The sequence below is a fragment of the Strix aluco genome, chromosome 6 (genome assembly GCF_031877795.1).
Source record: "Strix aluco isolate bStrAlu1 chromosome 6, bStrAlu1.hap1, whole genome shotgun sequence".
NCBI classification, from domain to species: Eukaryota; Metazoa; Chordata; class Aves; order Strigiformes; family Strigidae; genus Strix; species Strix aluco.
This window is the reverse complement of record NC_133936.1, coordinates 32,374,140-32,400,164: the sequence shown is the minus strand read 5'-3', so window position 1 is coordinate 32,400,164 and position 26,025 is coordinate 32,374,140. Positions and strand designations below refer to the sequence as shown.

Here is a 26,025-nt window from a genome sequence, read left to right as displayed (position 1 = left end):
TAAGCGATGTGGTTTCGAATTAAATGGTATCTCCTTGCAAGTACGTAGGTTAATCGCTAGTTTCTGGGGAAACGATGAATGAAGTCTCCGGGGCTAACTTAATTTAGCATATGGTCACGAGTGAGCCTCTTGTAGTGATTTGCACTTGGAAGGCATCGGGAAAACGGTGGAAAACGAGACTTCACTTCTGTAAATGTGTGAAGGCACTGGGCAGAACTCTAGCTCAAGGCAAGAAGCAAAGAACGCATGCTTAGCTCTTAGAGCTTGGTATATCCATTCAAAGGACGAATGGATAAACAGAATAACTTGCTTTTTGCATTTAGAGCTTTAACGTTCAGAGGAGACCCAGGTAGTTAAGTGCAAAAAAGCCTTGAGGATCCTTTGAAAGTTCCACCTTGAAATATTAACCCATTAAATCCAACAATGCATCGAAGTGTGGTTTTAGCCTTCTAAAGGCATCCACTGAATGTGATGGGAATGCTTCCAGTCTGAAGTTGCATAAATGCTTTACTAACTCGGGACCAAAGTTGTGTAAGTGTTCTGGTATGGAAATGGTATTTTCTGTTGGAGTTGTGTGAAGGTTTCAAAAATACACAATCTTGGATTTAAAGAACACATTGTTTTTACAGACTATACCAGTTCTGTGTGGTGGATATGTTTTAATGTCACAAATGGTGGATAAGTTTTAATAGCATTTTCAGTACAGGTTGATATTTAGCAATACTACTGAGAGTGATAATGATCTGTGTTCCAACTGGAGGAAATTTCTTGAGATACATCCTGGGATGGTGTTTATCAGCAGAGAGATTTCTGATAGAGATAAAGTATTAATGTTGTTATAAAAGGAACTGGTAAGGCCTCATCTGAAATACTGGGTAAACTCAGGTTCCTGTCCTTAGGAACGGTGCGTTCAAACTGGAGCACCTGCAAAGAAGGACAACTAGGATGGGCCGATAAGGTCAATGGATTGAACACTGTATGAGGAAGAATTTGATTTCTAGGACAGCATTGCCTTCAGAACAAAGGATGCCTATGCATAGATCCTGTCTGGAAACTAGAAAATTATTCCAATCATTGTAAGGGTCTGGAATGGTCTTATGATAGAAATGGAAATTAAAATACCATAATTCATCTTAAATTTAGTTGTTAAATTAGATAACATGGTTGTGTCTGATAGCAGGTATCAGAACTTGAGAATAGGCAGGCTATGCATCTCTAAGGTGTACTGCTGGGACCCCATACAGAGCATTATGTTTATATTCCCACAAGGTTGTCTCAGTGGTGTATAAAAGTGTTTTGAATTACAGTTTTCCTTTGGCATTATACTAGTGAGTGGGAAATACTTTTAATGTGGGATAGGAATGAAATAATTTATTTGTCTGCATCTTTCAGGACTTTCTGATGTCCTAGGAAATGTTCATCAGGTGTTGAACGCAAATTTAGGGGTCATTAAGATAAAAACCCCCTAATTTATTTTACCTTTTCTGTTTTTTCAGGACTTGAACATGCAGGAGTTCTGCTTAAGCACTGTATGTTTTGCAGGGGAATTAATTTTACGATGTTATATTTATTTTACTCTAAAAAGTCTTATGTTCATATAAATCTATAGTCAGAATAGTATTCCATCACTTTAAGCTGATCTTACCAGCTGAAAAAGGGGGTTTAAGAAAGCTAAGGAAGTTGTACGGTAAGGACAAGCTTTTATTCTGCATGAGTTGAACAGTCTTGCCCTGTTTTCCCATTTGTCTCCCAGTTATTTAAAGGTGTACTTTAAGCATGAGTGGTCTTGGTGAATTAAGCAAAAAGTTAAAATTCTCTAGATTTGGGTGATCAAAGTATACTTTTAGCAGCTTTTTGTTCCCCATCTATCTTTTAGAACTCTGCAAGTTTCAAGGTTAGCATCTGAGAGAGCAATTCCAGTGGAAGCCAGACTTGTTTACATTGGAGTGTTTTGGCATGCACAGTGTAACTGTGAAGTATAAAGGACTGAACAGGGACTTGCTTTAAAAACCTTTCCTGCAGCAAATTACATTTGGCATATACAGCAAGTAAAATATGAACCCTTCTAGATAATCTTCAGTGCATTCATGTGCTCTATATTTGGCTTCAGAAACAAGAGAACTCATTTATATAAAAAGAACAAAATGTAGCCAGAATATTTTTATTCCCATTTTGCTCTGCTGATGTTCACAGCTTTGTAGAGTGAGGTAAATTTGAAATAGCATTCATAAGAAGCAGTTGTAGCCGCTCTTGTGCTTTAGAAAATTTCCCTAATACATGTGCATTAGTTGTTGGGGTTTTGGGGTTTGTTTTTTTTTAATGCAAGGAAGATGTAAATGGCCTTACTACAGAACTGGAGCAAGAAAAGGTTTTTGCCATGAGGAACCTGCAGTCAGCAGAGTATAATGGTTGGGAGATGGAGAAAGGGCATGAGTGCATAGGACTTCACCCATTTTGAAAGAAGCCCAAAGATGCACCATGCATTAGCTAAATTATTTGCCAAGTATTTCCTTTTTTTTTTGTCTTGTGCTTAATCCAGGGCCAATTGTGTGCAAAGAAATTGTTAAGTGCAACCACTTTAGGTCAAGAGAACTGAAGACAGTGCTCAAAGAACTGGATTTCTTCTTTCTTTACATGTGATGGTTTAGAAGCCTTCCTGCGTGGGGTTCTAAACAGAGTTGGCTGATGTTGTTTTCCTTCTGGCATGTTCCTTCTGACATTGCCACATGCAAGCATTTTAATAAACGGGTAGGAAGGCTGTGTAATTTGTTATGTAATGCTTACTGAAATATTTTGTAACTTTTTACCAAAATATTTCCCTGTCAGTTCTTATCAGGCTTCTCTCTCTGCTTTGTTTGCATGCAATACAAACTTCTGGGACTGTGTGGGTTTTTTTCTTCCTGGATCTTTGTGTCAAGATGCTGGAGCAGATAACGCAGCTCTGTATTATGTTAGTAACAGCAGACTATGCCCATGACATGAACTTGAAGTAGGAACTGCAGAGTCAGACTTTAACTTCAGTCACAGTAGAGCTATGAGACCTTCCACTGAAGTTCTTCCAAAGACTTTTTGCCTCTGTTTCATGCACAGATTTTTTTCTTTAAAAGCCACTTGAGCTGTCCTTGCCTGTCATATACTACTAGTCTAAGAACTGCAAGGATTAGGGGTTTGCAATCGAATTCATCGGTGGAAGTGTATCAAGATAGCCAGCTGTCTTGTTTCAAGAAGTTGTATTTATCCTAGTGACATTTTTAGTTTAAAAAACCCCAAAATTTACAATGAAAAAGAATGAGGCTTACTTTTTTTCAGCTTGTGTTCTGAAGTGCAGTGACAGAATTTCAGTGTTTTAAATACATGATACACCTGTCTATGCAACATGACTATTTAAGACTTTTTTTCAGAAGACAGTGGAGTTTTTCAGGACTGTAGTGATTCTCCAGTAACTCTTACTTAGCGTTTTCCTGGGAAAGCTTATCTTTAGATACTTGCTACTTACATAGTCATAGTTTTAGATTATTAAGATTCATTAAAGATGATTAATTAGTTGATAGCCCAGCGGTGATTTTACCACAACTGCATTCTTTGGCATATTGATAAGTACCCTAGAAAAGGAGGAAAATACTTAGGTAGAGAATACATTAAAGACTACAGTAGAGCCTGAAAAGGTATAGAGAAGGACAAAAATGACTTGCCTAGACTTGGGAAGACTGCCACAAAATGAGAAATTCATCAGACTGGTCTGGAGAAAGGTAACTGGCGGGTGATATTTTAATGTATGTAAATTTCCAAACACTGTGGAGAGGGAAACAGGAAACTGATAGTCACAGAACGTGAAGTAGGGGAAACCCAGTGATAGTTATATATAGCAGCAGGTTTAAAATAAATGAAAGTATTTTCTGATGCAGCATGTGATTAAATCGTACACTTAGCCACAGAAAGCTGTGACAGTCAGAAATATAAATGGGTTCAAACAGGTTCAAAATGACAAACTGATGGAGGAGAGCCTCACAATGCACCAAAAGCGTCTGGCTTAGAAAGTCCCCAAACTGCAAGCAGTTGAACACTGGGAAGCTACAGCAGAGGATTGATTACTTTGTACTTTCCAGCTTCTTAAATGTCTCCCCATGCATGTACTCCTGTAGCTGGGATACCAGCCTAGATTGACCTTTATCTAACCCGGTATCTATTTGTTAAGAAAAACTTAAATACACTCTTAAGAGTCACAGAAGACTGTTTTCCATTATTGCTAGTGTAAAAATTTCTTAGAAATGAAAATAATTTTCTCTGTTAATTGGTTAATTAGAAGTAATTTTTTTTTTTTTTTTTGGCCAGCTTTACAGAGGGAAGCATTTTGGAGATATTTTTTGGATTGCTGTGGCACAGCTGTTTGTAGTCTGTGTATTTTCATAACACTGCACCTGTATTCCATACACCACTGTTTTTTCATAAGCGTGTACTCAAGACAGGTTTGAACAAAACTTGTACTGGTTGTAGACCTGTTTTTGTCAAATGAATTATATCCAGTAGTTAGTATCACTGAAAATGGACAGTTTTTCTATAGAACTGTTGCGTTTATCACTGGGATACTTTCTCATGGAGGGCGGTAGGCAGTTCAGACTGGGGTTTAATCTCTACCTCTTCCCTGAAAACAAAGCAACATGGCTGTGCCTAAGATGATAACATTGTAGTGAGAAGGGATTAGGTCTTGTGCAATTTTTTTGTGTCAAGTTATCAATAATAATTATTTGTGGTCTGCATTGCTACAGTCCACCGAAGACTTAAGTGTATAAAATGGGATTCAGGTGCAGGATTTATGCATATGGGTCCCATGAAGCTGTCCTGAAGGCTCACTTAGCTTTTCAGGTCTTTCAGGGATCTAAGTCTTGCCAGAAAAGTTTCTTACAGAGATTTTTCTCTTATGCAGGCCCACAGTCATTTATACTTGCTACTGAGTGTTTTAATATGTACCTTGTGCCCAAGCCAATCTATGAATAATAGGCAAAGGTTTCTTTCCATTCAATTTCTCAGAGTTTTTCCTGTTTAATTTAGGCTTCCTGTTTCTGATGGTTGGATTTGCCACAAAATACAATAATTTTCAATTCATAGAATGGTTTGGGTTGGAAGGGACCTTAAAGATCATCTAGTTCCAAACCCCCTGCCATGGACAGGGACACCTTCCACTAGACCAGGGTATTCAAAGACCCGTCCAACCTGGCCTTGAACACTGCCAGGGAGGGGGCAGCCACAGCTTCTCTGGGCAACCTGTGCCAGTGCCTCATCACCCTCACAGTAAAGAATTTCTTCCTCATATCTGATCTAAATCTACCCTCTTTCAGTTTAAAACCATTACCCCTCATCCTATCCCTACACTCCCTGATGCAGAGTCCCTCCCCATCTTTCCTGTAGACCCCCTTTAAGTACTGGAAGGCTGCTCTGAGGTCTCCCTGGAGCCTCCTCTTCTCCAACCTGAACAACCCCAACTCTCTCAGCCTGTCCTCACAGGGGAGGTGCTCCAGCCCCCTGATCATCTTCGTGGCCTCCTCTGGACCTGCTCGAGCAGGTCCATGTCCCTCTTGTGTTGGGGGCCGCAGAGCTGGACACAGTACTGGCAGGTGGGGTATCATGAGAGCAGAGTAGAGGGGGAGGATCACCTCCCTTGACCTGCTGGCCACACTTCTCTTGATGCAGCCCAGGACACAATTGGCTTTCTGGGCTGTGAGCGCACATTGCTGGCTCAGTCAATTTTCCATCCACCAGTACCCCCAAGTCCTTCTCCGCAGGGCTGTTCTCAGTCCACTCATCACCCAGCCTGTCTTTGTGCTTGGGATTGCCCCGACCCATGTGCAGGACCTTGCCCTTGGCCTTGTTGAACTTCATGAGGTTCGCCCGGTCCCACCTCTCCATCCTGTCCAGGTCCCTATGGATGGCACATCCCTTCCCTCCAGCGTGTCGACCGCACCACACAGCTTGGGGTTGTTGGTGAACTTGCTGAGGGTGCACTTGATCCCACTGTCCATGTCGCCAACAAAGATGATAAACAGCACCGGTCCCAACACTGACCTCTGACGAATGCCACTCGTCACCGCTCTCCACTTGGACATTGAGCTGTTGACCTTTGAGTGCGACCATCCAGCCAGTTCCTTATCCACTGAGTGGTCCATCTGTCAGACCCATATCTCTCCAATGTAGAGACAAAGATGCCACGCAGGACAGTGTCAAAATCTTTGCACAAGTCCAGGTAGATGATGTCAGCTGCTCTTCCCTTAGCCACCAGTGCTGTAATCCCATCGTAGAAGCCCACCAAATTAATTAGACATGATTTGCCCTTAGTGAAGCATGTTGGCTGCCACAATCACCTCCTTATTTTCCATGTGCCCTAGTGTAGTTTCCAGGAGGATCTCCTCCATGATCTTGCCAGACACAGAGGTGAGACTGACCTCTTTCCCTTTTTAAAAATGGTGGTTACTTCCAGCCATCTCTGCACTCAAGTAAAAAGTTATTTAAGTTAACTTCTACTCAAAGAGAACTTGAGACCTGGCTAGAAATCTCTTAAAAATCAACAGGAGCCTTTACGCTGACTTGTATAAACTTTAGTTAGTACTTTAAAAAAAAAAAAACCAAACCGCAACAACCTACATCCAGGGCAAATTGCTTATATTAAAGTTTATAGCAAATTTGTCTGTTATGCTGACTGCTATACTCCGGAGTAGTCTTCTTGTCAATTGGTTCCATATAGCACATAATGTACCACAACTAGTGATCTCATTAAACATGTGGGTAGAAATGGATAATAGCATTGTGTTTGTGGTATCTTTCCATACAGGATCATAATAGTCAAGGTTATTTGAATGTCTTCCACTGAAATTGCCTAAAGGTGACTTTTTTCAAACTGGTGAACAATATCCTTTCTGTAGGATACCAGCAAGTCTGGCGATCTGCAAACACAAGTTGTGGCAGGTCTTTTCAGGAAGTTGTTTGATAGGTTTTCTAGGTAAGAGGTAGGAGCTATTATGGTCAGGAAGGAGAGATGAAGTTGGTGATACTTGTTAATTTGTTTTTCAAGTATGTTATGTGCACAGAGACTATTGTGCAGAAGTACATAAATAATGATTAAAAATAATGTTCTGTTGGAGTAATGGCGCTGGTGAGTAGAGCAGTGGCGGAGGAATGCTTTCTACTGTTTTCCAAATGTGTTAAGCAGCTGTTAATAAAACTAAGTATTCATATCTGTGCAGAGATGCAAATCCTGTTTCTTATGATCATATTTTACTAATTTTGTAGTTCCACTGAGATCAACTCCATCTGTAACAAAAATGTTTTATTTGAATTAATGGTATATTTTTTTTTCTGTCCTTCCCCACAGTAGATGTGCAAATGCAGGCAGTTACTGTAGAAGCAATAATGCATCCTCTGTGGTGAAACATTTAGCTGATCATGCTCGTAGACATAATCAACATATTTTTTTCTTTCCAGGATGCACCTGGTAGGTGTAATTTTTGGAAATACCTTGGTGATTTTTCTAAGAAATGGGGAATGATGATTAATACAACTTTTTATTGCACATGTATTCTAGCTCTTTTTTTTTTTTTCTTTTAGCCAATATGAATTGGAGGTTTTGACATGCATGACAGTTTAGGAACTACTCATACTTGATTAAAAAGTTAAGTTCTGCAAAAGGCTAAATGCCTTTACCAAATACTAACAAATTCTGAAAACTGATATCTTTGTATGTATTGGTGTGGAAGTGTATTTACAGTCAATGCATTGTTCTTAAATCTTTCTGTACTATAAACATTTTTGGTTTTGAAGACTACTTATGTAGTATACTGTCTTCTGGGGGAATCTCTCTAAGTCAGAAATTTGCAGTTTTAGTGGTTATTGAGCCCCTTCCTGAAATGTGTTTAAATTAATGAGATGATTGTAATGACTTCATTTTGTCGTGGTTCGTTGTTAAAACGTGTATTTATTAAGCTGAAAGTCTCTGACCATTAAGACTGTGTACAGGCCCTAATTTAATTAATTAACTGGAATCAAACGGAGATAAAATATTCCTGTTCCAGAGCCATTTATGTCAACAAAATTAGTTTTGGGATTATTTTGGGCAGCATGCATCAAGTAATGTTATTGTGACATGCCTATTGAAAGGTGCATCAAAGTCTAAAAGGTAACTGACACCAGTGTTACTACTTTGCTACTGTAACTGGGAATATTTTAAAAAATATTCTAGTTGTAAATGTATACTGTGAAGGTTTAATTTTCCTCCTGAGTTGCATGCTCAGGGGAGTACTAACACTCACACCATGTCTTGGATAATCTTAGCAAAAACAGCTACAGAGGACTGTCATTATATTCATACTGACTATCCCCCCGAGGTTCTCCATCCTGTGAGGTTCTCAATCCTGCTAGATCTCACCCCTCCTGGTTGACCTGTGTCGTGCTGCTTTGGTACTTCTCTGAGGGGCAAAAGGAGCATGTCTTTGCTGCCCAGTGCCTTGTTCAGAGATTCATACAAAGTGGAAATTAGTTTGAGTACTGCAAAGTTGTCATGTATTGATTTGCATGGGTGTAAATGACTACAGAAGAAGCAGGGCGGTGGATAATTAGGACTCTAAAATCATTCTTTACTGTAAGCTTGTTTGTAACTTGGATATAACTTCTGAATGGGCAGTAAGAATCTCTTGATATCTATTCAGTATGAAGCTGGTTGATTAATTACATACCTTTCAAATAAGTCTAGAATCAGATAAAGCATAGTGCTCATGGTTTATTATTTTATGGACCCAAAGTCTGTCAAGCTATGTTGAGCATTGATCCTCCCAGCGTAATTTGGATCTAATTACCTGTATTGTATTATAGGTAGGCATAGCATGTTTTTAATTCATTAGACAGTTTTGATGGATTGTTAATATGTTTTGATTGTAAACTACAAAAATTTTATATCTTATTTAGGTCTTTCAGATAGTATGGGGGAAAACACAAAAAAAGGAGTTGCTTAAATAAAATGCAGGGTGCATTTGCAGTTTGAGAGAGGCCTACTGCTTATGCCAACATGGCTATATCCATCTTGCTTTTGTGTATGCTGGTGTACCTTCCTCTGTTTTGTGTTGATGTATCTCCTAGAAAGTGTATGGACTTAAAAACCCAAACAAACCAAAAGAACAACCAACCAAATAAAAACTTCTGCCAGGAGTATTGATGAAAAAGACCCCATGAATTTAAGAAATTCTGAAATGGTGTATCCTACTGCAAAGTCAATACATTTTGAGGCGTAAGTGCTGTAGTGACCACATGAGAATGTTGGCTAGACCATGTTTGCGAGAAAAAGGTAGGAAGTAAATAGCAATAGGAAGTAAAATTCCTGAATCAGTAATCAGATGCTAGTGCTCAACTAACTGGGAAAGCCATGGGGCAGAGCAGGGTGAGAGCATGTCAAGAAACTCAAGTGAAATGCAGAAAACTGGATTATATGCTGCTGGGAGGGGAGGGTGTCACAGGGAGCAGGCAAGGCTGAAATAAAACTGAGGAGCCTGGCTGGGAGCTTGGGCAGTGGAATCAGGAGCCAACCAAGGGTGCACAAGCAGGGTAGGGACAAGGCAAAGGGCAGTGACCAGGGCTCGAGCAGGAGCTTGGAGCACAGCCACAGGGATCCCATTTGCAGACTCAGTGCTGAGCTCATCTGCAGGGAAAGTCGTGCAGGGTGGAAAAGTAAGAGTTTTGTTGCCTGAGTTGAATTGCTCTGGTGTAGAGGTGTCTTGGGCATGTACAGAGCTAGAGGTGTGTAGGTATTTCAGGGGAGTGGCGGCTGAATGATGTAAAGTTTTGGGGTAGAGTGGTGGGGCCTGCAAGAGGGCACAAGGTAGCTGCCAGGAGGCCAGAGGGTCTTTTTTGCCACAAGCACTTGCGGCAGCTCTGGTGGAAGGAACAAGAGGAGGATGAGCAAGGGCTGCCTCGGTCCTGCTCTTGCCAGCTCTGTGGTTGAATCTAATTCCTTGCATCCATCTCTTCCTGAGTGAAACTCGCCACCCATTCTGGGGCAACTCCAAAGTTGTTCGGGCATCTCCTATTAAGCTTTCCACATCCACATAGCACTTAGGCAAGTTTTACCATCGTAAGTTAATATTGCAGTGGGGTTTTAATTTAATTTTTGTTGTCAGGATAATTTTTTGAGAGGAGAGATATTCTTGGCGGGTTCTGTCAGTTTTAGCCTACTGTTGCTATTTGCATAGAAGAATAAAAAGCATTATGTTTTACTTAACATTAGGTTTTCTCTTAAGACACTTGCAAAATACAGCATAGACAACTCATTGTCAATGTAGATGAGTTCTGGGTTCTTGCATTAAATTTTTTTATAAGCTGTACTTTTGTTTGGAAGAGGCATGTGATTTGGGTTTTTGTTGTTGTTGTTTGTTTTAATTTAATTTTATAACAATTTTCATAAATACCTGATAAGAAGTTGCATTTTGCTCAGCTAAAGTGACTGCTGATCTCTTCAAGCCAGAGCTATCAGGAGAGAGCACTATGAATGAATTACTGTAAGATCTCTTTTCTTTTTCCAAATGAGATTATGTAGGATCTTATTAAATTAATTTAACAAAGGTAATAGTTTAATATAAGAATTATATTCCATTGGAGTATGACACACCTCCAGGCTACCTCATATAAATACTGTAATAAAAAATTCTGTGAGCACTGGCTAAAAAACAGATGTTGGAATTTGATAAATGTATGAAAAAAGACTTTCTGCAAATGTTTTTTGTTCTGTGGTAGATGGAGCCCAGTCCCAGAGACTGCTGGCAGCCTTCAGTGGGAATGCTGTGCGTGAGGTCTGCTGGGGCTGGCCTCGCTCAGCAGGTAACACCTGAGTCTCGGCGCTGGGGTAAAGACAGGTTTGTTCTGGGAAATATGTATGGATGTATCCTGAAAGAAGTCTCGTCTTCCAGTGTTATGTAAAATTGGTTGTACTTGTGTATGATTTAGAAATGCAAGTCATAGTATATAGAGCTTGTGTATTTCTTTCTCTGAGTGTTATGATTCACAGTGGCAGCTGCTCCCTGAAGCAATGCAGATTTTGAGTATAAACATAGTTTCTGCAGCCTCTGAAATCAGTGGCAATTTTCCCATTGCCATCAATGGAGGAAGGATTGGGTTGAACACAAATACCCAATCACTAAAATCTGTCATTTTACTTTGAAATGTTCTTTTTCAGGCTCTTAAAGACTTAAAATCTTGTTAATTTTGTTATGTTGATCCTACTTTGAGCTAGGTGAGGTTTGGCAAAACTGTTACTTTAAACTTGAACAACATTACTGTTGAAGAATGAATTTTAGGGGATTGTTTTCAATTAACAGTTGCTTTCATTAGAAACACAAAAAAAAAGAGTAAGTTGCTGTTAGAGCTGAGAAAAAAAATGACTTAATAAACAAATGCACTTGCTGTGAGTTATTTGCTTGGCAGTGCTGCTGCGGGGTCTGTGGAATGCATATTAACAATTCTGTTCCTATTCAATACTTTTTTTTCCTACATCTTTATGGATGAAACGGAGGCACCTCATACATAGTGGTGAGAGCCACAAGTCTGATGGACAGGAATACTGCTTAGAAGTAATTAATTTAAATGGACTGTTCCAAATCTCACTGAGATCAAATCAGAGCCTGTTCATAGACTTCAGGACATTCTCCTGGTACCCTTGGTCACCACAGAGGAGTGTTCCCTGCAAGCCAGACCTCCCGACTTTGAAGCCTTGCATTTTTTTAACCATTATAATTAATTAAATTATGTTATATTTTTATTCTGAGCATAGATTACATAGACCAGTCCAAGGACTGTGGTGTCTTTCTGCAGAAGAAGCTGGGTTGCAGCAGTAGAGGGGGAGGATAAGTAAATTTTTTTGGCTTTGGGAAGTGAAATGTGACTGTGTTAAGCAGCATGCTTTGCTTTGGCTCAGTAGCCTTGCTGTGAGAGTGTGGGTGTGGGGAGCAGATAGAGTTTAAGTGATAGGAAAAAAGGTTGATTTAATGAAATGGGATTAAAATCCTCATTTGCTTTGATATGTGTAAAGGCTGTCTTTCACTATAACATGTCCCATGTGCTGTGAAATGCTGACACAAGCACTTGTGATGAAATCTTGTGACTGCTGGAGAGTCATTGAGGACTGTCCCTTTGCCCGAATAACTCACCTTTCTGAGGGCTAATGCCCAGACTCGTGTTTATATGTGAGCTGATGCTGGATGGATGATCCCATTTACCAAGCAGAGATGAGACTGAAAGAGAAACGGAGAGGAACTGCAGAGCAGTGCGGAGAATTGAGGTGCTGGGAAGCTGCACCTTGTTGGTGCCCACTGGTGGCTGTGCCTAATGGCATCTGGAGAAGAGCAATTTTGTTGCTTTTCAAAGAATCAGGACTTATATTTTGTGAAGTACAAACCCCAAATCTTAAGAGTATGCTCAGATCCTATAGCAGTACCTTGTCTTCCAACTAGGAGAGGACCATACATTTTTCTTAGTTGCCTTAAGAAAATTGGCATATAGCTGGTGTCTGGTTTCCACATATTCCTTCTCTTCAGAGGGAACTGCATATTTCCTTCAGACCAGCGTTTAACTTCTCCAGAGATACTCAGCTTGAATCAACTGAGCTATATCCTACTGCAAGTGCATTTGGCATCGTTTTTAGAAATTTGAGGATTTGAAAGGAACAGTGTGGGCACAGTGTTCCATTCACTGAGCGAGGAGAGAAAAGATGGGCTTTCTAACCTAAAAAGGTTGCAACGTTTTCTGTATTGTTTGAACTGTTGTGAGGCAAAAGACATGACCCTGCTGAGATGCGCCATTTGTGTGGTGTAGATGCAGTATAATCCAGAACTTTTTAATTGATTTTAATGCCATTTACTTTGTTTACCTATCTGTACACCTACTCAGGGATCACAGAATGTCTCTAACTTGTGTTGTGGCATATTGCAGCCAGGAGCACATATTGCACAGTTCTCCAAATATCATTCAAGGAAAACACTGAAGTGTTTACATGTCTGGATATCTGTATGTTCTAAAGAATATAGTTCCACTTGCTCAGTTTGTTATCTTCCCATCCATCTACCTATGTACATATTACATACATACACTTTGCATGCTAGTAGAAATTCACAGAACATGTTAAATTGACTTTTTAAGCTAAATTTTGCATTATTACACAGTTTTAGCAGTGAGAAAGGGTAATGTTGTTTCCTTTAGTGAACCCAAGAGCTAAACTTGGTAATTATTGCAAAATACAACTTCTTTTAAAAAGGAGAAAAAGACTTAAGTCAGCATTGCAGCAGAGATACAAATAACTTGCCTATACTGCGAGTACTTTTTTTTTAGCTATCTCCTTCTCTTTTTGGCCTACTGTAAATACAAATTAAAATGGTTTATTCAGAAGGATTTTTTAAAAAAAGTTGCATGTAGACAAATCTTAAATTTAAACTGACAGTCATCAGGATTTAGCTAAAACTAATGCTGATACTAGGTTGTCTATATAGCAATTTGCATTAGTTCTTAATTAAAATGAATTTTCTGTGTGGACAAAGTCCAAGGGCCCTTTTCTTGGAAGATGGAGATAAACAAAAGTGTCGGAATGATCAGTGAATGCAAAACAGCAAACATCGCATCCATAGGGTGGTGTGTTTACTGGAAAACTGGTGTGCTTACCTTCAGCCTGAGCTGGTGGTTTCTGTAAAAAGCTGCTGTTTGTGTTGCTCTCTGAGGAGGAAGAGAGGCGCGGATTATCTTGTGCTGCTGTGGCAAACTGCAATACAGAGCACTCCCTTGTGCCAACAGAATTGCCTACACAGAGGTGTTGCAGGCCTGAGATTTCATTTATCCTGATATTCATTTATACTTAGGCCTGTGGCACTGAAGTAGGATTTGATCCATACTGTATTTAGGTAGAAAAGACTATTTGGGCGTCTTTGGCAAAACTCTTGGTATCAGAAGTGAATGTTATCTTCATGAGTGCTGAATACTGGCTGTTGTAAATGAACGATATCTCTCAGGATAGGAGCAATGAATGTCCCCTGTGGGAAAACACCAGTTACTTGCAGTTTGGATAGTGGAAATTGTTCTTTAATTTTCCTGACTGTGTATAGAAAGTGTCAACTATACTGTTGAATTAATAAACCAGTACATGAATCTGGGGTTTTTTTGGTGGGGTTTTTTGTGTGTGTGGTTGGTTTTCATGCCTATCTGTATTTTTAGTGGTTGTTCACAGTGGATATTGTCTACCTGAATTTTCAAAAAGCATTTGACACAGTGCCCCATAGAATTCTCCTAGGAAAAACTGGCTGCGCATGGCATGGATGAGTGTACGGTCTGCTGGATCAAGCACTGGCTGGATGGACAGTCCCAGAGAGTGGTGGTCAATGGAGCTAAATCCAGCTGGTGGCTGGTCACAAGTGGTGTTCCTCAGGGCTTGGTGCTGGAACCATTTCTGTTTAACATCTTTATTGATGGTCTTGATAAGGACATAGAGTGTATCATCAGTAAGTTTGCAGATGACACCAAGTTAAGCGGGAGTGTCGATCTGCATGAAGATAGGGAGGCTCTACAGAGAGACTTGGATAGATTGGATTGGTGGGCCAACATTAACGAGATGAAAAGATCCTGCACTTGGGCCACAACAACCCCATGCATCGCTACAGGCTTGGGGAGGTGTGGCTGGAGAGCTGTCTGGAAGAAAAGGACCTGGGGGTTTTAATTGACAAGCAGCTGAACATGAGCCAGCAGTGTGCCCAGGTGGCCAAGAAAGCGAACAGCATCCTGGCTTGTATTAGAAATAGTGTGACCAGCAGAAGTAGGGAGGTGATAGTCCCCCTGCACTCTGCACTGGCGAGGCCACACCTTGAGTATTGTGTCCAGTTTTGGGCACTGCAATACGAGAGAGATATTGAGGTGCTGGAACGAGTGCAGAGGAGGGCAACAAAGCTGGTGAAGGACCTGGAGAATAAATCCTATGAGGAGAGATTGAGAGAGCTGGGACTGTTCAGTTTGAGGAAGAGAAGGCTGAGGGGAGACCTCATCACTCTCTACACTTACCTGAAAAGGACATTGTAGAGAGGTTGGTGCTGGTCTCTTCTCACAGGTAATTAGTGACAGAACAAGAGGGAATGGCTTTAAACTGCAACAGGGGAGGTTTAGACTGGACATTAGGAAAAAAATTTTCACAGAAAGAGTGGTCAGAGAGTGGAATAGGCTGCCCAGGGAGGTGGTGGAGTCACCATCCCTGGATGTGTTTAAGGGCCATTTGGATGAGATGCTGGGGGATATGGTGTAGGGGAGAACTTTGTAGACTAGGGCTGATGGTTGGACACGATGATCCCAAGGGTCTTTTCCAACCTGAATGATTCTATGATTCTCTTCGGGAACTTTGTAGGTTTCCAGTTATAGGTTGATATCTGAATCCATAGGCAGTGTTTGGGTGTAACATTGCATTACCCCTTTGGGTTTATTATGCTCCAATACAGTAATTAATGGATGAATGCAAATATGGAGGTAAATAATATGGAAGAATAATATTGTAGAACAGATGTAAACACGCTGAATGTTTATGTAACTTGATATCACCAGTTATTTCTCAGTTAGTGATCTTGGCTACTCATCAGTCTGTCCACCAGATTTTGCTCTGTTGCAAAACTTGAAGATTTCCTCCCTCTTACGTGTTTTTGAAAATACTGTGGGTTTTGTTTGTTTCTTTTGTTGTTTTTTTTTTAAATTTTTTTTTGTTTTTGCCTGTTTTTTTTTTTTTTTAGTGTTTTGCCATTGCTGTATAACAGATTTTACTATGTCAAGGAAGTATTTGGGGCACCTGTCACACTCAGTTATATTGGTAGTGGCAGTTCTACTGCAATTATAATTTTAAACCCCTTCTAGAAAAGACTGGAGAAGCTAACTTGACTAGCATTTAGAACTCCAGGCATCAGGGAGGTATTAAGCATCCTTCTGGAAGGACCTGAGAGGGCTGGACACTTTACTGTTAAATGAGCTTCTAATGATGCCAGATGAGTCACTACCAACCAAAGAATGCCAAGCTTTTCTCTCTTCCTGTGATGATTTAGTGATCAATAGCAGCAAAATAATCCAGGCAATGCACTAGGGAGAATTGCTGCTCTTCTCAAGTGGTTGTTTAACTTTTAAGATAAGCTTCATGATGTTTCCAGTGATAATAATGATTAATGCTTCCTTTGCTGTTGACTGCCCTAGGTTTTTTTTCTTCATCGTTTGTATACTACCTGAGAAGTTTACCACTGTGTCTCCCAGCAGGTCACTTCCAGCCATGCCTAGCTGCTTAATTAATTGACTCCTTACAGCGATGGATTCCTATCTGGTTTTACAGATCTGTCTGAGTGCCTTCTTCCCTGAGGACACCACTGTACTTTGTTCTGGGAGGTGTGAAAAGCAAGAAGAAAAGTTTAACTGCCAAATAACTGTACCTAGAAGCATTCAGAGAGTTGGAGGAGACTAGCCTGGGAAATAATTCCCTTCTCCTGCTCACTTCAGACTATGTTGTGGGATGTGCCGTAGTGTGCTTGTAGGGGAATCACTATTTTGCCAGAAGAGAAAGCAGAGTTTGTACAGTTAAGTGCAGGGACCTTTCCCATGTAAACCTATATAAATATGCTGCTTGTATTACTGTAGTGTATGCTTGGAGCCAAAACGGGGATTCAGGATGATGTTGGAGTATCTATTATTGCCAAAATGCAGGGAGATACAGGATGGTATTGGAGTATCTATTATATAGACTACAAAGGTTGTGATGGACCTGCAAAATCCTTCCTTTGCACAGGGAAGGGGAAGTGTGTCATGAATCCAGTTGAAATTTTTGAATAACATTTCTCCTATAAATTTTTTTCTGTAAGTAAGGGTAATTTGTTTGTGAAAGCTTCATCCTGTTTATCTATACTTTGTCCGTTCTGTGAAGCCAACATCTGGTGTTAAAAGCCGGGAACAGAGGAGGCTGGCATCATTGAATGTGTCTGCCAGCTCGGGAGAATAGGCTGCATGTGTAGAGCACGGGAGCAGTGGAGAAAGCTTGCAGTGTGACTTAATGAGGCCTTGACTAAGTATTTCTAACCTTTGTCAGAGTCTGCCAGCCATTTTTAAATAGCTGCTTTACCTCATTTTATGGCCAAACTTCTGCTCTTTCCTATTTTTTCAATCTTATCTTGCCACTTAAAAATAGAACATTTTATTTTATTGCAAAGCAAACGGTCATCAGTTAATGGCGAAGATCATTAACTACATTGTCAAGTTAAAAAATGTACATTTGCAACCTTTTGTTCACATAGTAATGTTTTTTTGCTCTGAATGTTGGAATTAAATCTATCCTGCTTTGAAATTATTGAGAATGTGCTCACTGTTTTCCAAATGGCTGATCAAGCCACAGCCGTGTTGATCAACTTGTGAATTTTGACTCTATTTCTTAATTTTTTACTCACTATCTACTATAACTTTGTTACTGTCAACTCAGAATCTGCCCCCTGATTTTGATCTGTGGCCTTGCCTACACTGCAAAATTCCTAGGAAATGGAAGACAAATTGACTACAGGTATAAAAACCACACATAAAAGTCCAGATTCAATCCCATTTGATGACTGTCTGTAAAAATAGTGCTTTTAGTTTACTGTCATTGTGATTCCCTGCTAGTGCAGGTTCAACTCTCAGTAACATATGATGTGACTTCATGCATTTAGCTGGTAAGTCAGTTTTCTGTGCTGTCCCTAAATAGTTCAAAATTTAAGTATCGAACCAGTTCTTGGTGCTTTCAGGGTTCTGCCTGAGATCACCTTGTACCACTGTTACAATATCAGGGTTTGCCAAAACTTGTGGGGTCTATTCACTGTGGCGCTAACAGTGGACTAGTAAGAGTGACAATATCGTGTTGTCAACAGACTTTTTGAGTATTTGTGTGTTCTGTGGTTTTTGTTTGTTTTGTTTGTTTGGGTTTTTTTTAAATCATGCTTTTAAATACTTGTGTTATACTTGACAAAAGTATGGAGCTATGATTACTCTTTCTGTAGTAGGCTCTAACAGTTTCCCAAGACTTCAGAATATGGAATGATAGTTTCTGCACGAAAACCAACTTTGGATCATGTAGGAGTTACTGTGTTTATTTCTTTTACCCCGTGGTACTGTTTAAAGCAATACGGTTTTTGTTGCCATGATAATGTAGTGGTGTGTCTTTAGTTCAAGTGTGTAACAATAATTTCAGAGACGAAAACCCCATGCTTTGTCTTTTTGTGAAGGAATACAAGGTGTTGGACAAAAGATAAAATGCTTTGTGTGCATTTAAGATTGATGGTAAGAGAAAGACAGGCAGACACTGCCTAATTTTAATATTTATAAGGACACTATGCAGTACAATAAAAGTTCAGGGGTTTTTTATAAGCTTCTTCTCAAAAAGCAGTATGGTTACAATACTGATGAAAAATTGAGGGTTGGAGAAAGAAGGGAGAAAGCACAGAAAAGACAGCAAAGAGATTCCTTTACTGAATGAGAAAGGGAGTCTTTGCGATGAAGGAGCATCACTCTCCAGAAGGATGAGACTTTTAAACCCACTATATTAGAACAAAAATTAAATTATTTTTTTCTTCTCCATCCATCTTTGAGGATGTCAGATTTTTCTCTCTTGTGTTTGCTAACAGTGAGGTTAAAGAGGATGCAATGTCTCTTGTGCTGGGCTGCTTGGCTGCAGCCCCAGCCTGGATAGCCAGCCTCCCTGCTGTTCACGGCTGTCCAATCTGCGGCACCCAGCAGGGGAAAAGCATTGCTCCCTTCGGAATAGCTTTTACTGAAATTGATGTTAACACCTTTGTCATAAATATGACAAATATTGCGTGTGTGACAAGTTGTTAGTTACTCTTACAGCAACAGTTGGTTTTAAATCTTAGTATATTTATGTATTGTTATCTTTCTGCAAATGATTCTTCCTTTTTGAATATAAGGATGGAGATTATATACACATTACTTTAGCAACTAACACAAAAAGCTGAAGAGTCTTGGATGCTGATCCTCGTTAGTATTCAGTATTCCCGTTTTGCTGGACTGTGTCCTGAAGCTATTTAGGTTTCTTATTTTTCCAGACTGATGGAAACCCTTTAGCCCCAGAATTTTCCTTTTTCAGTGGAATAATGACACTTTCTCACCTTCGTTGTTCTCTACCATTTTACTGAAGTCAGTTACTGGAAATACCTTTTTTTTTTTTTTTTTTTTTTTTTTTTTGGCAAGGCTGAAGAAATTTCACCTTGGAATTTGGTCTGCTCTGCTGGATTCTATATGTTCTTGCCAGGTTGGGTACCTTCCTTTTGTACTTCCCCTCCCCTCCTGGAGCTGCTGTATACAGTGTGGCAGTGTGACAATCCAGGCAGGTCATAAATAACTCTTGACAGAGGACTTGCAAGAAACTGAATTTCTTGGCTTTTCGGGAATCCTTCACTCGAGAGCCAATCCTCTTCCTGTCTCATGGTTTTAATTCTATTTCTCAAGTCTTAACTACTCAGTTTGTTGCTTTGAAAGGAAGTGCCTCCCCCCTCCCCTTCTTTTACTTTTTTTTTTTTTCTTTGAAGGATTATGATGTCAATGTAAAATCCCTCTCTCTGTGAGGAACAAGGCTTCTGTGAATGTGCTGAAAACCACCCAAGGAAAGGATGGAACTGAGGGGAAAAGGCATTTCACAGACACACTCTTGATTGCCAGTTCCTGAAATCGAGACCTCCTGCTGCAGTGTAGGGAATCAGAACTGCCCATCATTTCATTCTGCCCTGTAGAGTTGTGTCAAAGATGAATTTAGTTGTCTTCCTGTATCCCTTTTGGAATTTGCCAGCACTGTTAATACTCTATTATTTTGGAAAGAAGCCTCCAAATTGTGTTATATTTTATGGGTCCTATAAATTATAATTTTTGACTATGAAGAAAAATACTAGGCCAAAAATATTTTCAGATATAAATTATCCATCCTTAATGGATGAGGAAAATAACTGAAGGATGCAGGTAGTATTATGCTAATCAGTTTTATAGAAAACAATTGTAAGAGCTGCAGTGATTGAACAATGTAATGAGTTACTTGAATAATGTGTTTGACAAGTGCTAAAGAAGTCTCAACCTGAAGTTTTTAGGAGGGGAAATAAACTTTCCTAAGAGGTTTACTTTGGATACAAATGGAAAGGGATTTCAGAATGATCACTTCTGCAGCCAGGCAAAAGTATTATTCCTTAGAGGCTACTATTACCAAAAGTCAGAGAGTACACTTCAAATCTGTGTAGCTCTGTTTTATTTTTCAAATATATATTGTTTTATAAGGTTACAACCATGGGAACGGAAATCTGCTGTCTGTGAAATAGCTATTCCTGCTGCTTTTGCAAAATACTTTGACATATGTGTTTCTATAGAAAAGGTGGATTACTTTCTCAAAACTCTTAAGACTTTCAGGGTGGTAAAACCTTCTCCCACAAGAGAGACCACCAAGAGAAATATGCTTGGTCTTGGGCACCAAGCAGCCATTGTTCTGGATATTGCATGTTATGTATCAGATATAATTGTATATATTGCCAGAATATACAGATTCTGAATTGGTAACCTGTTTTATTGTTCAAAGATTCTTTTATCTATGAGACAGTTTGGTCTACTGAAAAATCTTTATTTTAGTCGGTTGTCACATCTAAATAAGATCTCACTGAAAAATAATCTCATTTAAAAGGTGTAATTACAAGATACATGAAAAGCACTGGGAGGGCTCAATTAGTGTAGTCCAGGTTTCAGTGGGTTTTGAGTGTTGAAGTGGTACTTCCATGGCATGAACTGGTTGATGAAAGAAATAACAATAAATTGTATTCTTTCTCAGTTGTAAGTTTTCTTCAGACCCATTAACTCTGTGATCCTGTGAGCCCATCATTTTCCTGCCATGTATCAGCAGGACCCTTAATAATGGCAAGCTAAATGTACATGTAACTAATTGCAGGATTGTGGTTGAACATTGCTGTGAGCCAGATCCTGCCTGGGCCTCCTGGAGAGAAGGAAGGATTCAGTGCTGTGTTTTCTCTTGTATCACCGCTTCCCACAGCATATACAGGAGAAGTACACAGTCTGGCTACTCTGCCTGAAGCGACTGAGATGTACAAAAGTGGGAGTGAAGTATCACACACAGTGTACTGCTCTTGTTTTATTTTCTCATCTCTGGACTTGTTTGGAGCAGAGCTTGCTTGACAGAAACATTGACTGGGGCCTGTAGCACCAAGTGCTGAAATATTTTTACTGTAACAACCTAATTCTCTGTACTCATCATCTTGCTCTGCAGATTTATTTAAGGTATAGGTGGCCTTCAATAGCAAGTCATCTTCTGTACGTACACAGTAGGCCAGCACGCAGAGATGTTTAAGCCTACGTGCATTTGCAACACCTGTTCTTTTTTTCCACATAAATCAAAACCCAGGTCTGGAGGTTATAGTTTAGTGTCAGTAGTAGTGAGAATTGAAAATTCTGCAGTTTGAGCTTGGGTTTAATTTCTTCCTGACGCTTATTCTCCTGAGTGTTTTTGCATGTAAAAGCTCTCATTTCTTTTTTTAAAAGGTGAAGAAATATCAACTAAAGCAAGCCCCTTCCCAAAACACTTTCCCAAGTCTATTCCAGTAGTGACATATAACTAGTAAAAATAAAAGTAGATTTCTTGGTTCTTTTTTCCTTTGAAGAAGCAAATGGTGTAGGTATGAGGTTAGAGCATATAAAAAAGTTTTAACTGCTACTTTAATTTGAGTGACAGGGCTGTAACTGTGGTGCTTCTTATGAAGGTGAATTATTCATAACTAACTTCCTATTACTAATTTTTGACATCGGCACATTATTTAAGGCCAAGAAATTCTCAAGTCCTATCTGCAATTTCTAGTTACCAGTTGATTTTTTTTTTTTTTTTTTTTTTGTTAAGTGGCTGTTACAACAATTCAGGTAATCAAGGGGACATATTTTTTGCAGGGTTTCACTGTGGGAACTGTTTTTTCATTTCTGATTATCATACTTGGATCATGTAAGGAAAAGCTGTGCAAGATGCATATTGCATAATATTCTAAGCATGATTTTCTTGCCAAGGTCTGGTTGCTAACTCTGTGAGTGTCCTTTTGAACTCACTGCCGATGCTGGCAGAGAGGCGGGTGCTGCAGAGTTCGTAACTTCTGGCAGAGTTCCTGTGGCTCCTCACTTGGGTGGGGAGGCTGCCTAGGGAGCTGTGTGTTGGTGCTCTCCCTCCTGCGGTGGGATGGCCAGTCCTGCAGAGCGTGAGGGGATGTGGTGGGTTGTTGAGGATATTTGAGGAGCAACTTCAGTCTCTCATGGGTAGGGACTTGCAGTTGTAAGCAAAGGAGGACATGGAGGCAGAGGATGTTGCTGTGGAGATATGGGGCAAGGCATATAGGACGCTTGGTTGTGTTCATTCCTCAAAATTTTTTGTTCTGCACAATGACTTAAATGACTTCCACCTCTAATTTTCAGAGGATGTTTATTCAAAAGTGTCATTTTTTATCTTTCTTACGCTAATTTATTTCTCAGTGACTTATAATGACCATCCCAATTGCCTTGATTTTCTTCTTGCTGTAGAGTTGCTATGTTTGCCCTAACCACAGAGTTTATGTACTGAAATGTCCTTTCGCTCACTCTCCTTCCAGATGCTTTGTTTTATGCTAGCTATTTTCTGATGATTCAAGTGTTGTAATGGTTGAATCTCTAAATATTTTTATTGCATCTTTGTTAAGCAACACACTACTGCAGAACATTTTATGACAGTCTTCCAATTCCAAATAAAGGAGGCTAACATGCTTTCCCTCTTTCCCTGGGAGCTACAAAATTTCAGATGTCAAATGGACTTCCTACTGCAAAGCAGTACTGTAAAGCAATGCACTGCTTTCCTGACTAGTGTGACCATAAATTTAACAGAGTGTGATGGTTTAGAACAAACACCCTCCCTTGGGTTAGTTTGCTGGTAATTCCTGTCCTGTCCAGTAGAAACCATTGGGTCAAATTAAGTTTAGATGCAATGAATAGTTCTCTTACACAGCTAGAATTTGGATAAGATGTATTTTAGCTTGTTATTTCATATTAAGCTATTTTAAAAATCCAATTAACTGAAAACACAAAGAAAATGTTTGATTTCTGTTTATCTTGTAATTATCAATGGAAATTGATTGCTTCCTTTTCTCTAGCTCTGTTTTTAGAGGGGTTGAAGAGGCCAACTTTTCTTGTGCTGGGTGGGACCTTCCTCTAAATACTGTCTCAGTGATTCTTCCAAGGTCTAGAGAGGTCTTAAAGCTGATGGATGAATTATTGTTTCCTCTTTCTGTCTTCATTTTGTCAATTTTGTTGTGAAAGTAGGAAGTAGAGATAACAGCAGGCTTGGTTACAAATTAAATCCTTCAAGCTTTTCATGGATATTGTTTGTATTAAAATACCCTCATTTAGCAAAACCTTTGTTTTGGGCTGTTAATCCAAGAAAGATGTTTCAGTGATTAGTTGGGCCTTATGAGAGTGCTTTAACAAAATGTTTATGTACTTTAATCGAGATGAATTAGAGATTGGGGTTAAAAGGATGAGTTTTTCTGGCATCAGTGAAGAATAACTGCTACTGTACTGAAGCAACCTCAGGATAATTAGCTGTGAAGAAAACTGCTGGATCCACTCGTTGTAATATGCTTCTGATTGACTTTTAGTCTCCTTATCACTGTCTCAATAATAGTAAGGCTAACAGTTTTAAAAATGTGTGAAACAAAATAGTATAAGGTAGCAAAGAGTTCATGACATTGGCAGATGATCGTAGGCTCTACTGTAGTAGCAGTGTCTAGCTTTGGAAAGAAAGCTAAGCTGAGGATATTAAATTGTGTTGCTATTACATAAGTTTCTATAAAAGTCAGTTTAATGGATAAATTTGGTCTAGATGAACCTTTTTGAGGAGCCAACTGTGTTATAAAAAGAAGGTGGTACCATCCCCCCAAATTATACTTCTCTGCTGAAAAATGTTGGTACCACATAGATCCAGAATTTGTCACAGATGTGCATCAGGGATATGCGAAGAAGAAAACATTGTCATTGAGTCACAGAAGTGTTAGTCTGAAATACAAACATAGCTCATAAATTTTTTTTTATTCCTACTCAAGCAATTTGTGTAATGTAAGCAGAAGCTTAGTATGTTCTGCTATGGAGTGATACAATACGGGCTAAGGTACTTTGAGAAATGAGAGGCTTATCGCTTGGATTATTCATTCTAATCATGGCACTGGACTTTTAAAGCACCACTTTTGTATGCGTGGGTCCGTTCTTTGCCCTCAGTGTCAACCAACCTCCCACTGAATTTGTGATGTAAATCCCTACAAAAGTAGACTGAGCCTTACTTTATCCACTGCAAGCTTGTGGGTGGGGCTTCACAGATATTAATGGAGGCAGTTTTTCAATGCCCTGTCTCCCTCTTATTTTAAACAGTTTGTCCACATGAACGCTCAAAGTCATCTTTAGGTTGCTTACATCTTAACTGTCTTTGGGCAGTTTTACTGATCAATTATAATGTTGGATTAGAAATATTTGGTAAGCCTGTGTCTCTAGTGTCATGATGGCTCATGTTAAAAGGAGAGTCTTCTCTCTGGCCTAGTGAATGTTTGAAAAAGAAGGTATGTCTTGGATGCAGAGTCTACATACTCAACGTTGTTTGAATAGAGATTTCATCCTTGTGTGCTGCATCTTCTGTTAATGTGTACAAAGATCCTTTTTTCGACAGGTCACCTTTGTAAAATCTTGTTTCACTTATTATTGCTAGAAGCTAGTAAAGTCATCTCTAATGTACGGCATCAGCAACAAACACTCTATGGATTCAGTAAAGCTGGTTTGTTGCTGACTCATAGGAGTGTTCCCTGTGACCTAAAGCCTTTGTGTATATGTAAACAAGAAGTAAAAGGACACCTACCCCACCCCTGCTGTGTGAAGTTCTTTTCAGAAAGGGGTATTAATAGAGATGGGATAACTTCTTTTCTGTTTGTCATAGTGGGAATAATTTTATAAAACAACCATAAACATTTATATTGTGATCCCAATAAATTATTACAGTTGGAGTCAATGATCTTAAAGGTCTTTTCCAATCTAAATGATTCTGTGATTCTTTTTAGACCTATCTTTGTGAAACTCATTTTCTGAGTTAACAATTTTCTTGATGGTCAAAAAAGTGACTGTATGTGGACAAATATATACAGAAGATGCCATGTAAAGGATAAAAATATACATGCCTTTATGCAACTTTATAATCCTGATCTCGCACATATTTGGCAAGAAGCCTGTTTTTCTAGAGGTAAAAAAGTACATTATATGCTCCAGTCAAAACTGATTTGATTGGAGTCGAGTTAATACTCTCAGGATGAAAACCAAAACACTTTGTGTGAATTTAGCTACATATAGCACACATTCAGCAGTGAAGCTGTTTCTTATGGGTGACGACTATTTGAGATGTACAGTAAGTAAAGAAAGGATGCGAGATTGATCTGCCTTACACAAACATTCATTTAAAACCCAGAGTATTTAGATCTGAAAACAAGCAGCTGCATTTGTTTAGCCCTTTTCTGATATCAACACAAACATGTGATTTTACAGAAAATAGAAATGTGAAATGTTGTATGATCTAGAAGTGTCTTTGACATCACTTGGGTCAGGACTTTGCTTGAAGCCTCTGCATTGTGAGCCCATATGTAGCAGATCATCTGTTTATGATTCTTCACACATCCGAAGTCGAATGGCTCGGTATGAGACTGAATGAATGAGTCTGAATCTGAACGAGACTTGATCAGCACTACAGAAATTATTGGCTCACTGGATACACGGACTGCATAAGTACCATTGGCCCAGCTTCCAAGGTGTACTTGGGCCTCTCTCTCTTCCACTGAATGAAAAGACGAGCGAAAGATGTTCAGTGTCATTTGGCGTGGGGCATCTGTAGAAGGGTGTGTTATCCTTAAACTTTTAATGAGGCTTTGCAACAGGCAAGAG

At 39.4% G+C, this 26,025-nt stretch overlaps 1 protein-coding gene across 2 annotated transcripts in view; it reads left to right on the top strand.

Moving 5' to 3' along the window:
- The window catches only part of PLCL1 (phospholipase C like 1 (inactive)), a 210,062-nt gene that overhangs the window by 1,019 nt on the left and 183,018 nt on the right, over positions 1–26,025 (top strand). The gene's annotated exons all lie outside the window — the stretch shown is intronic.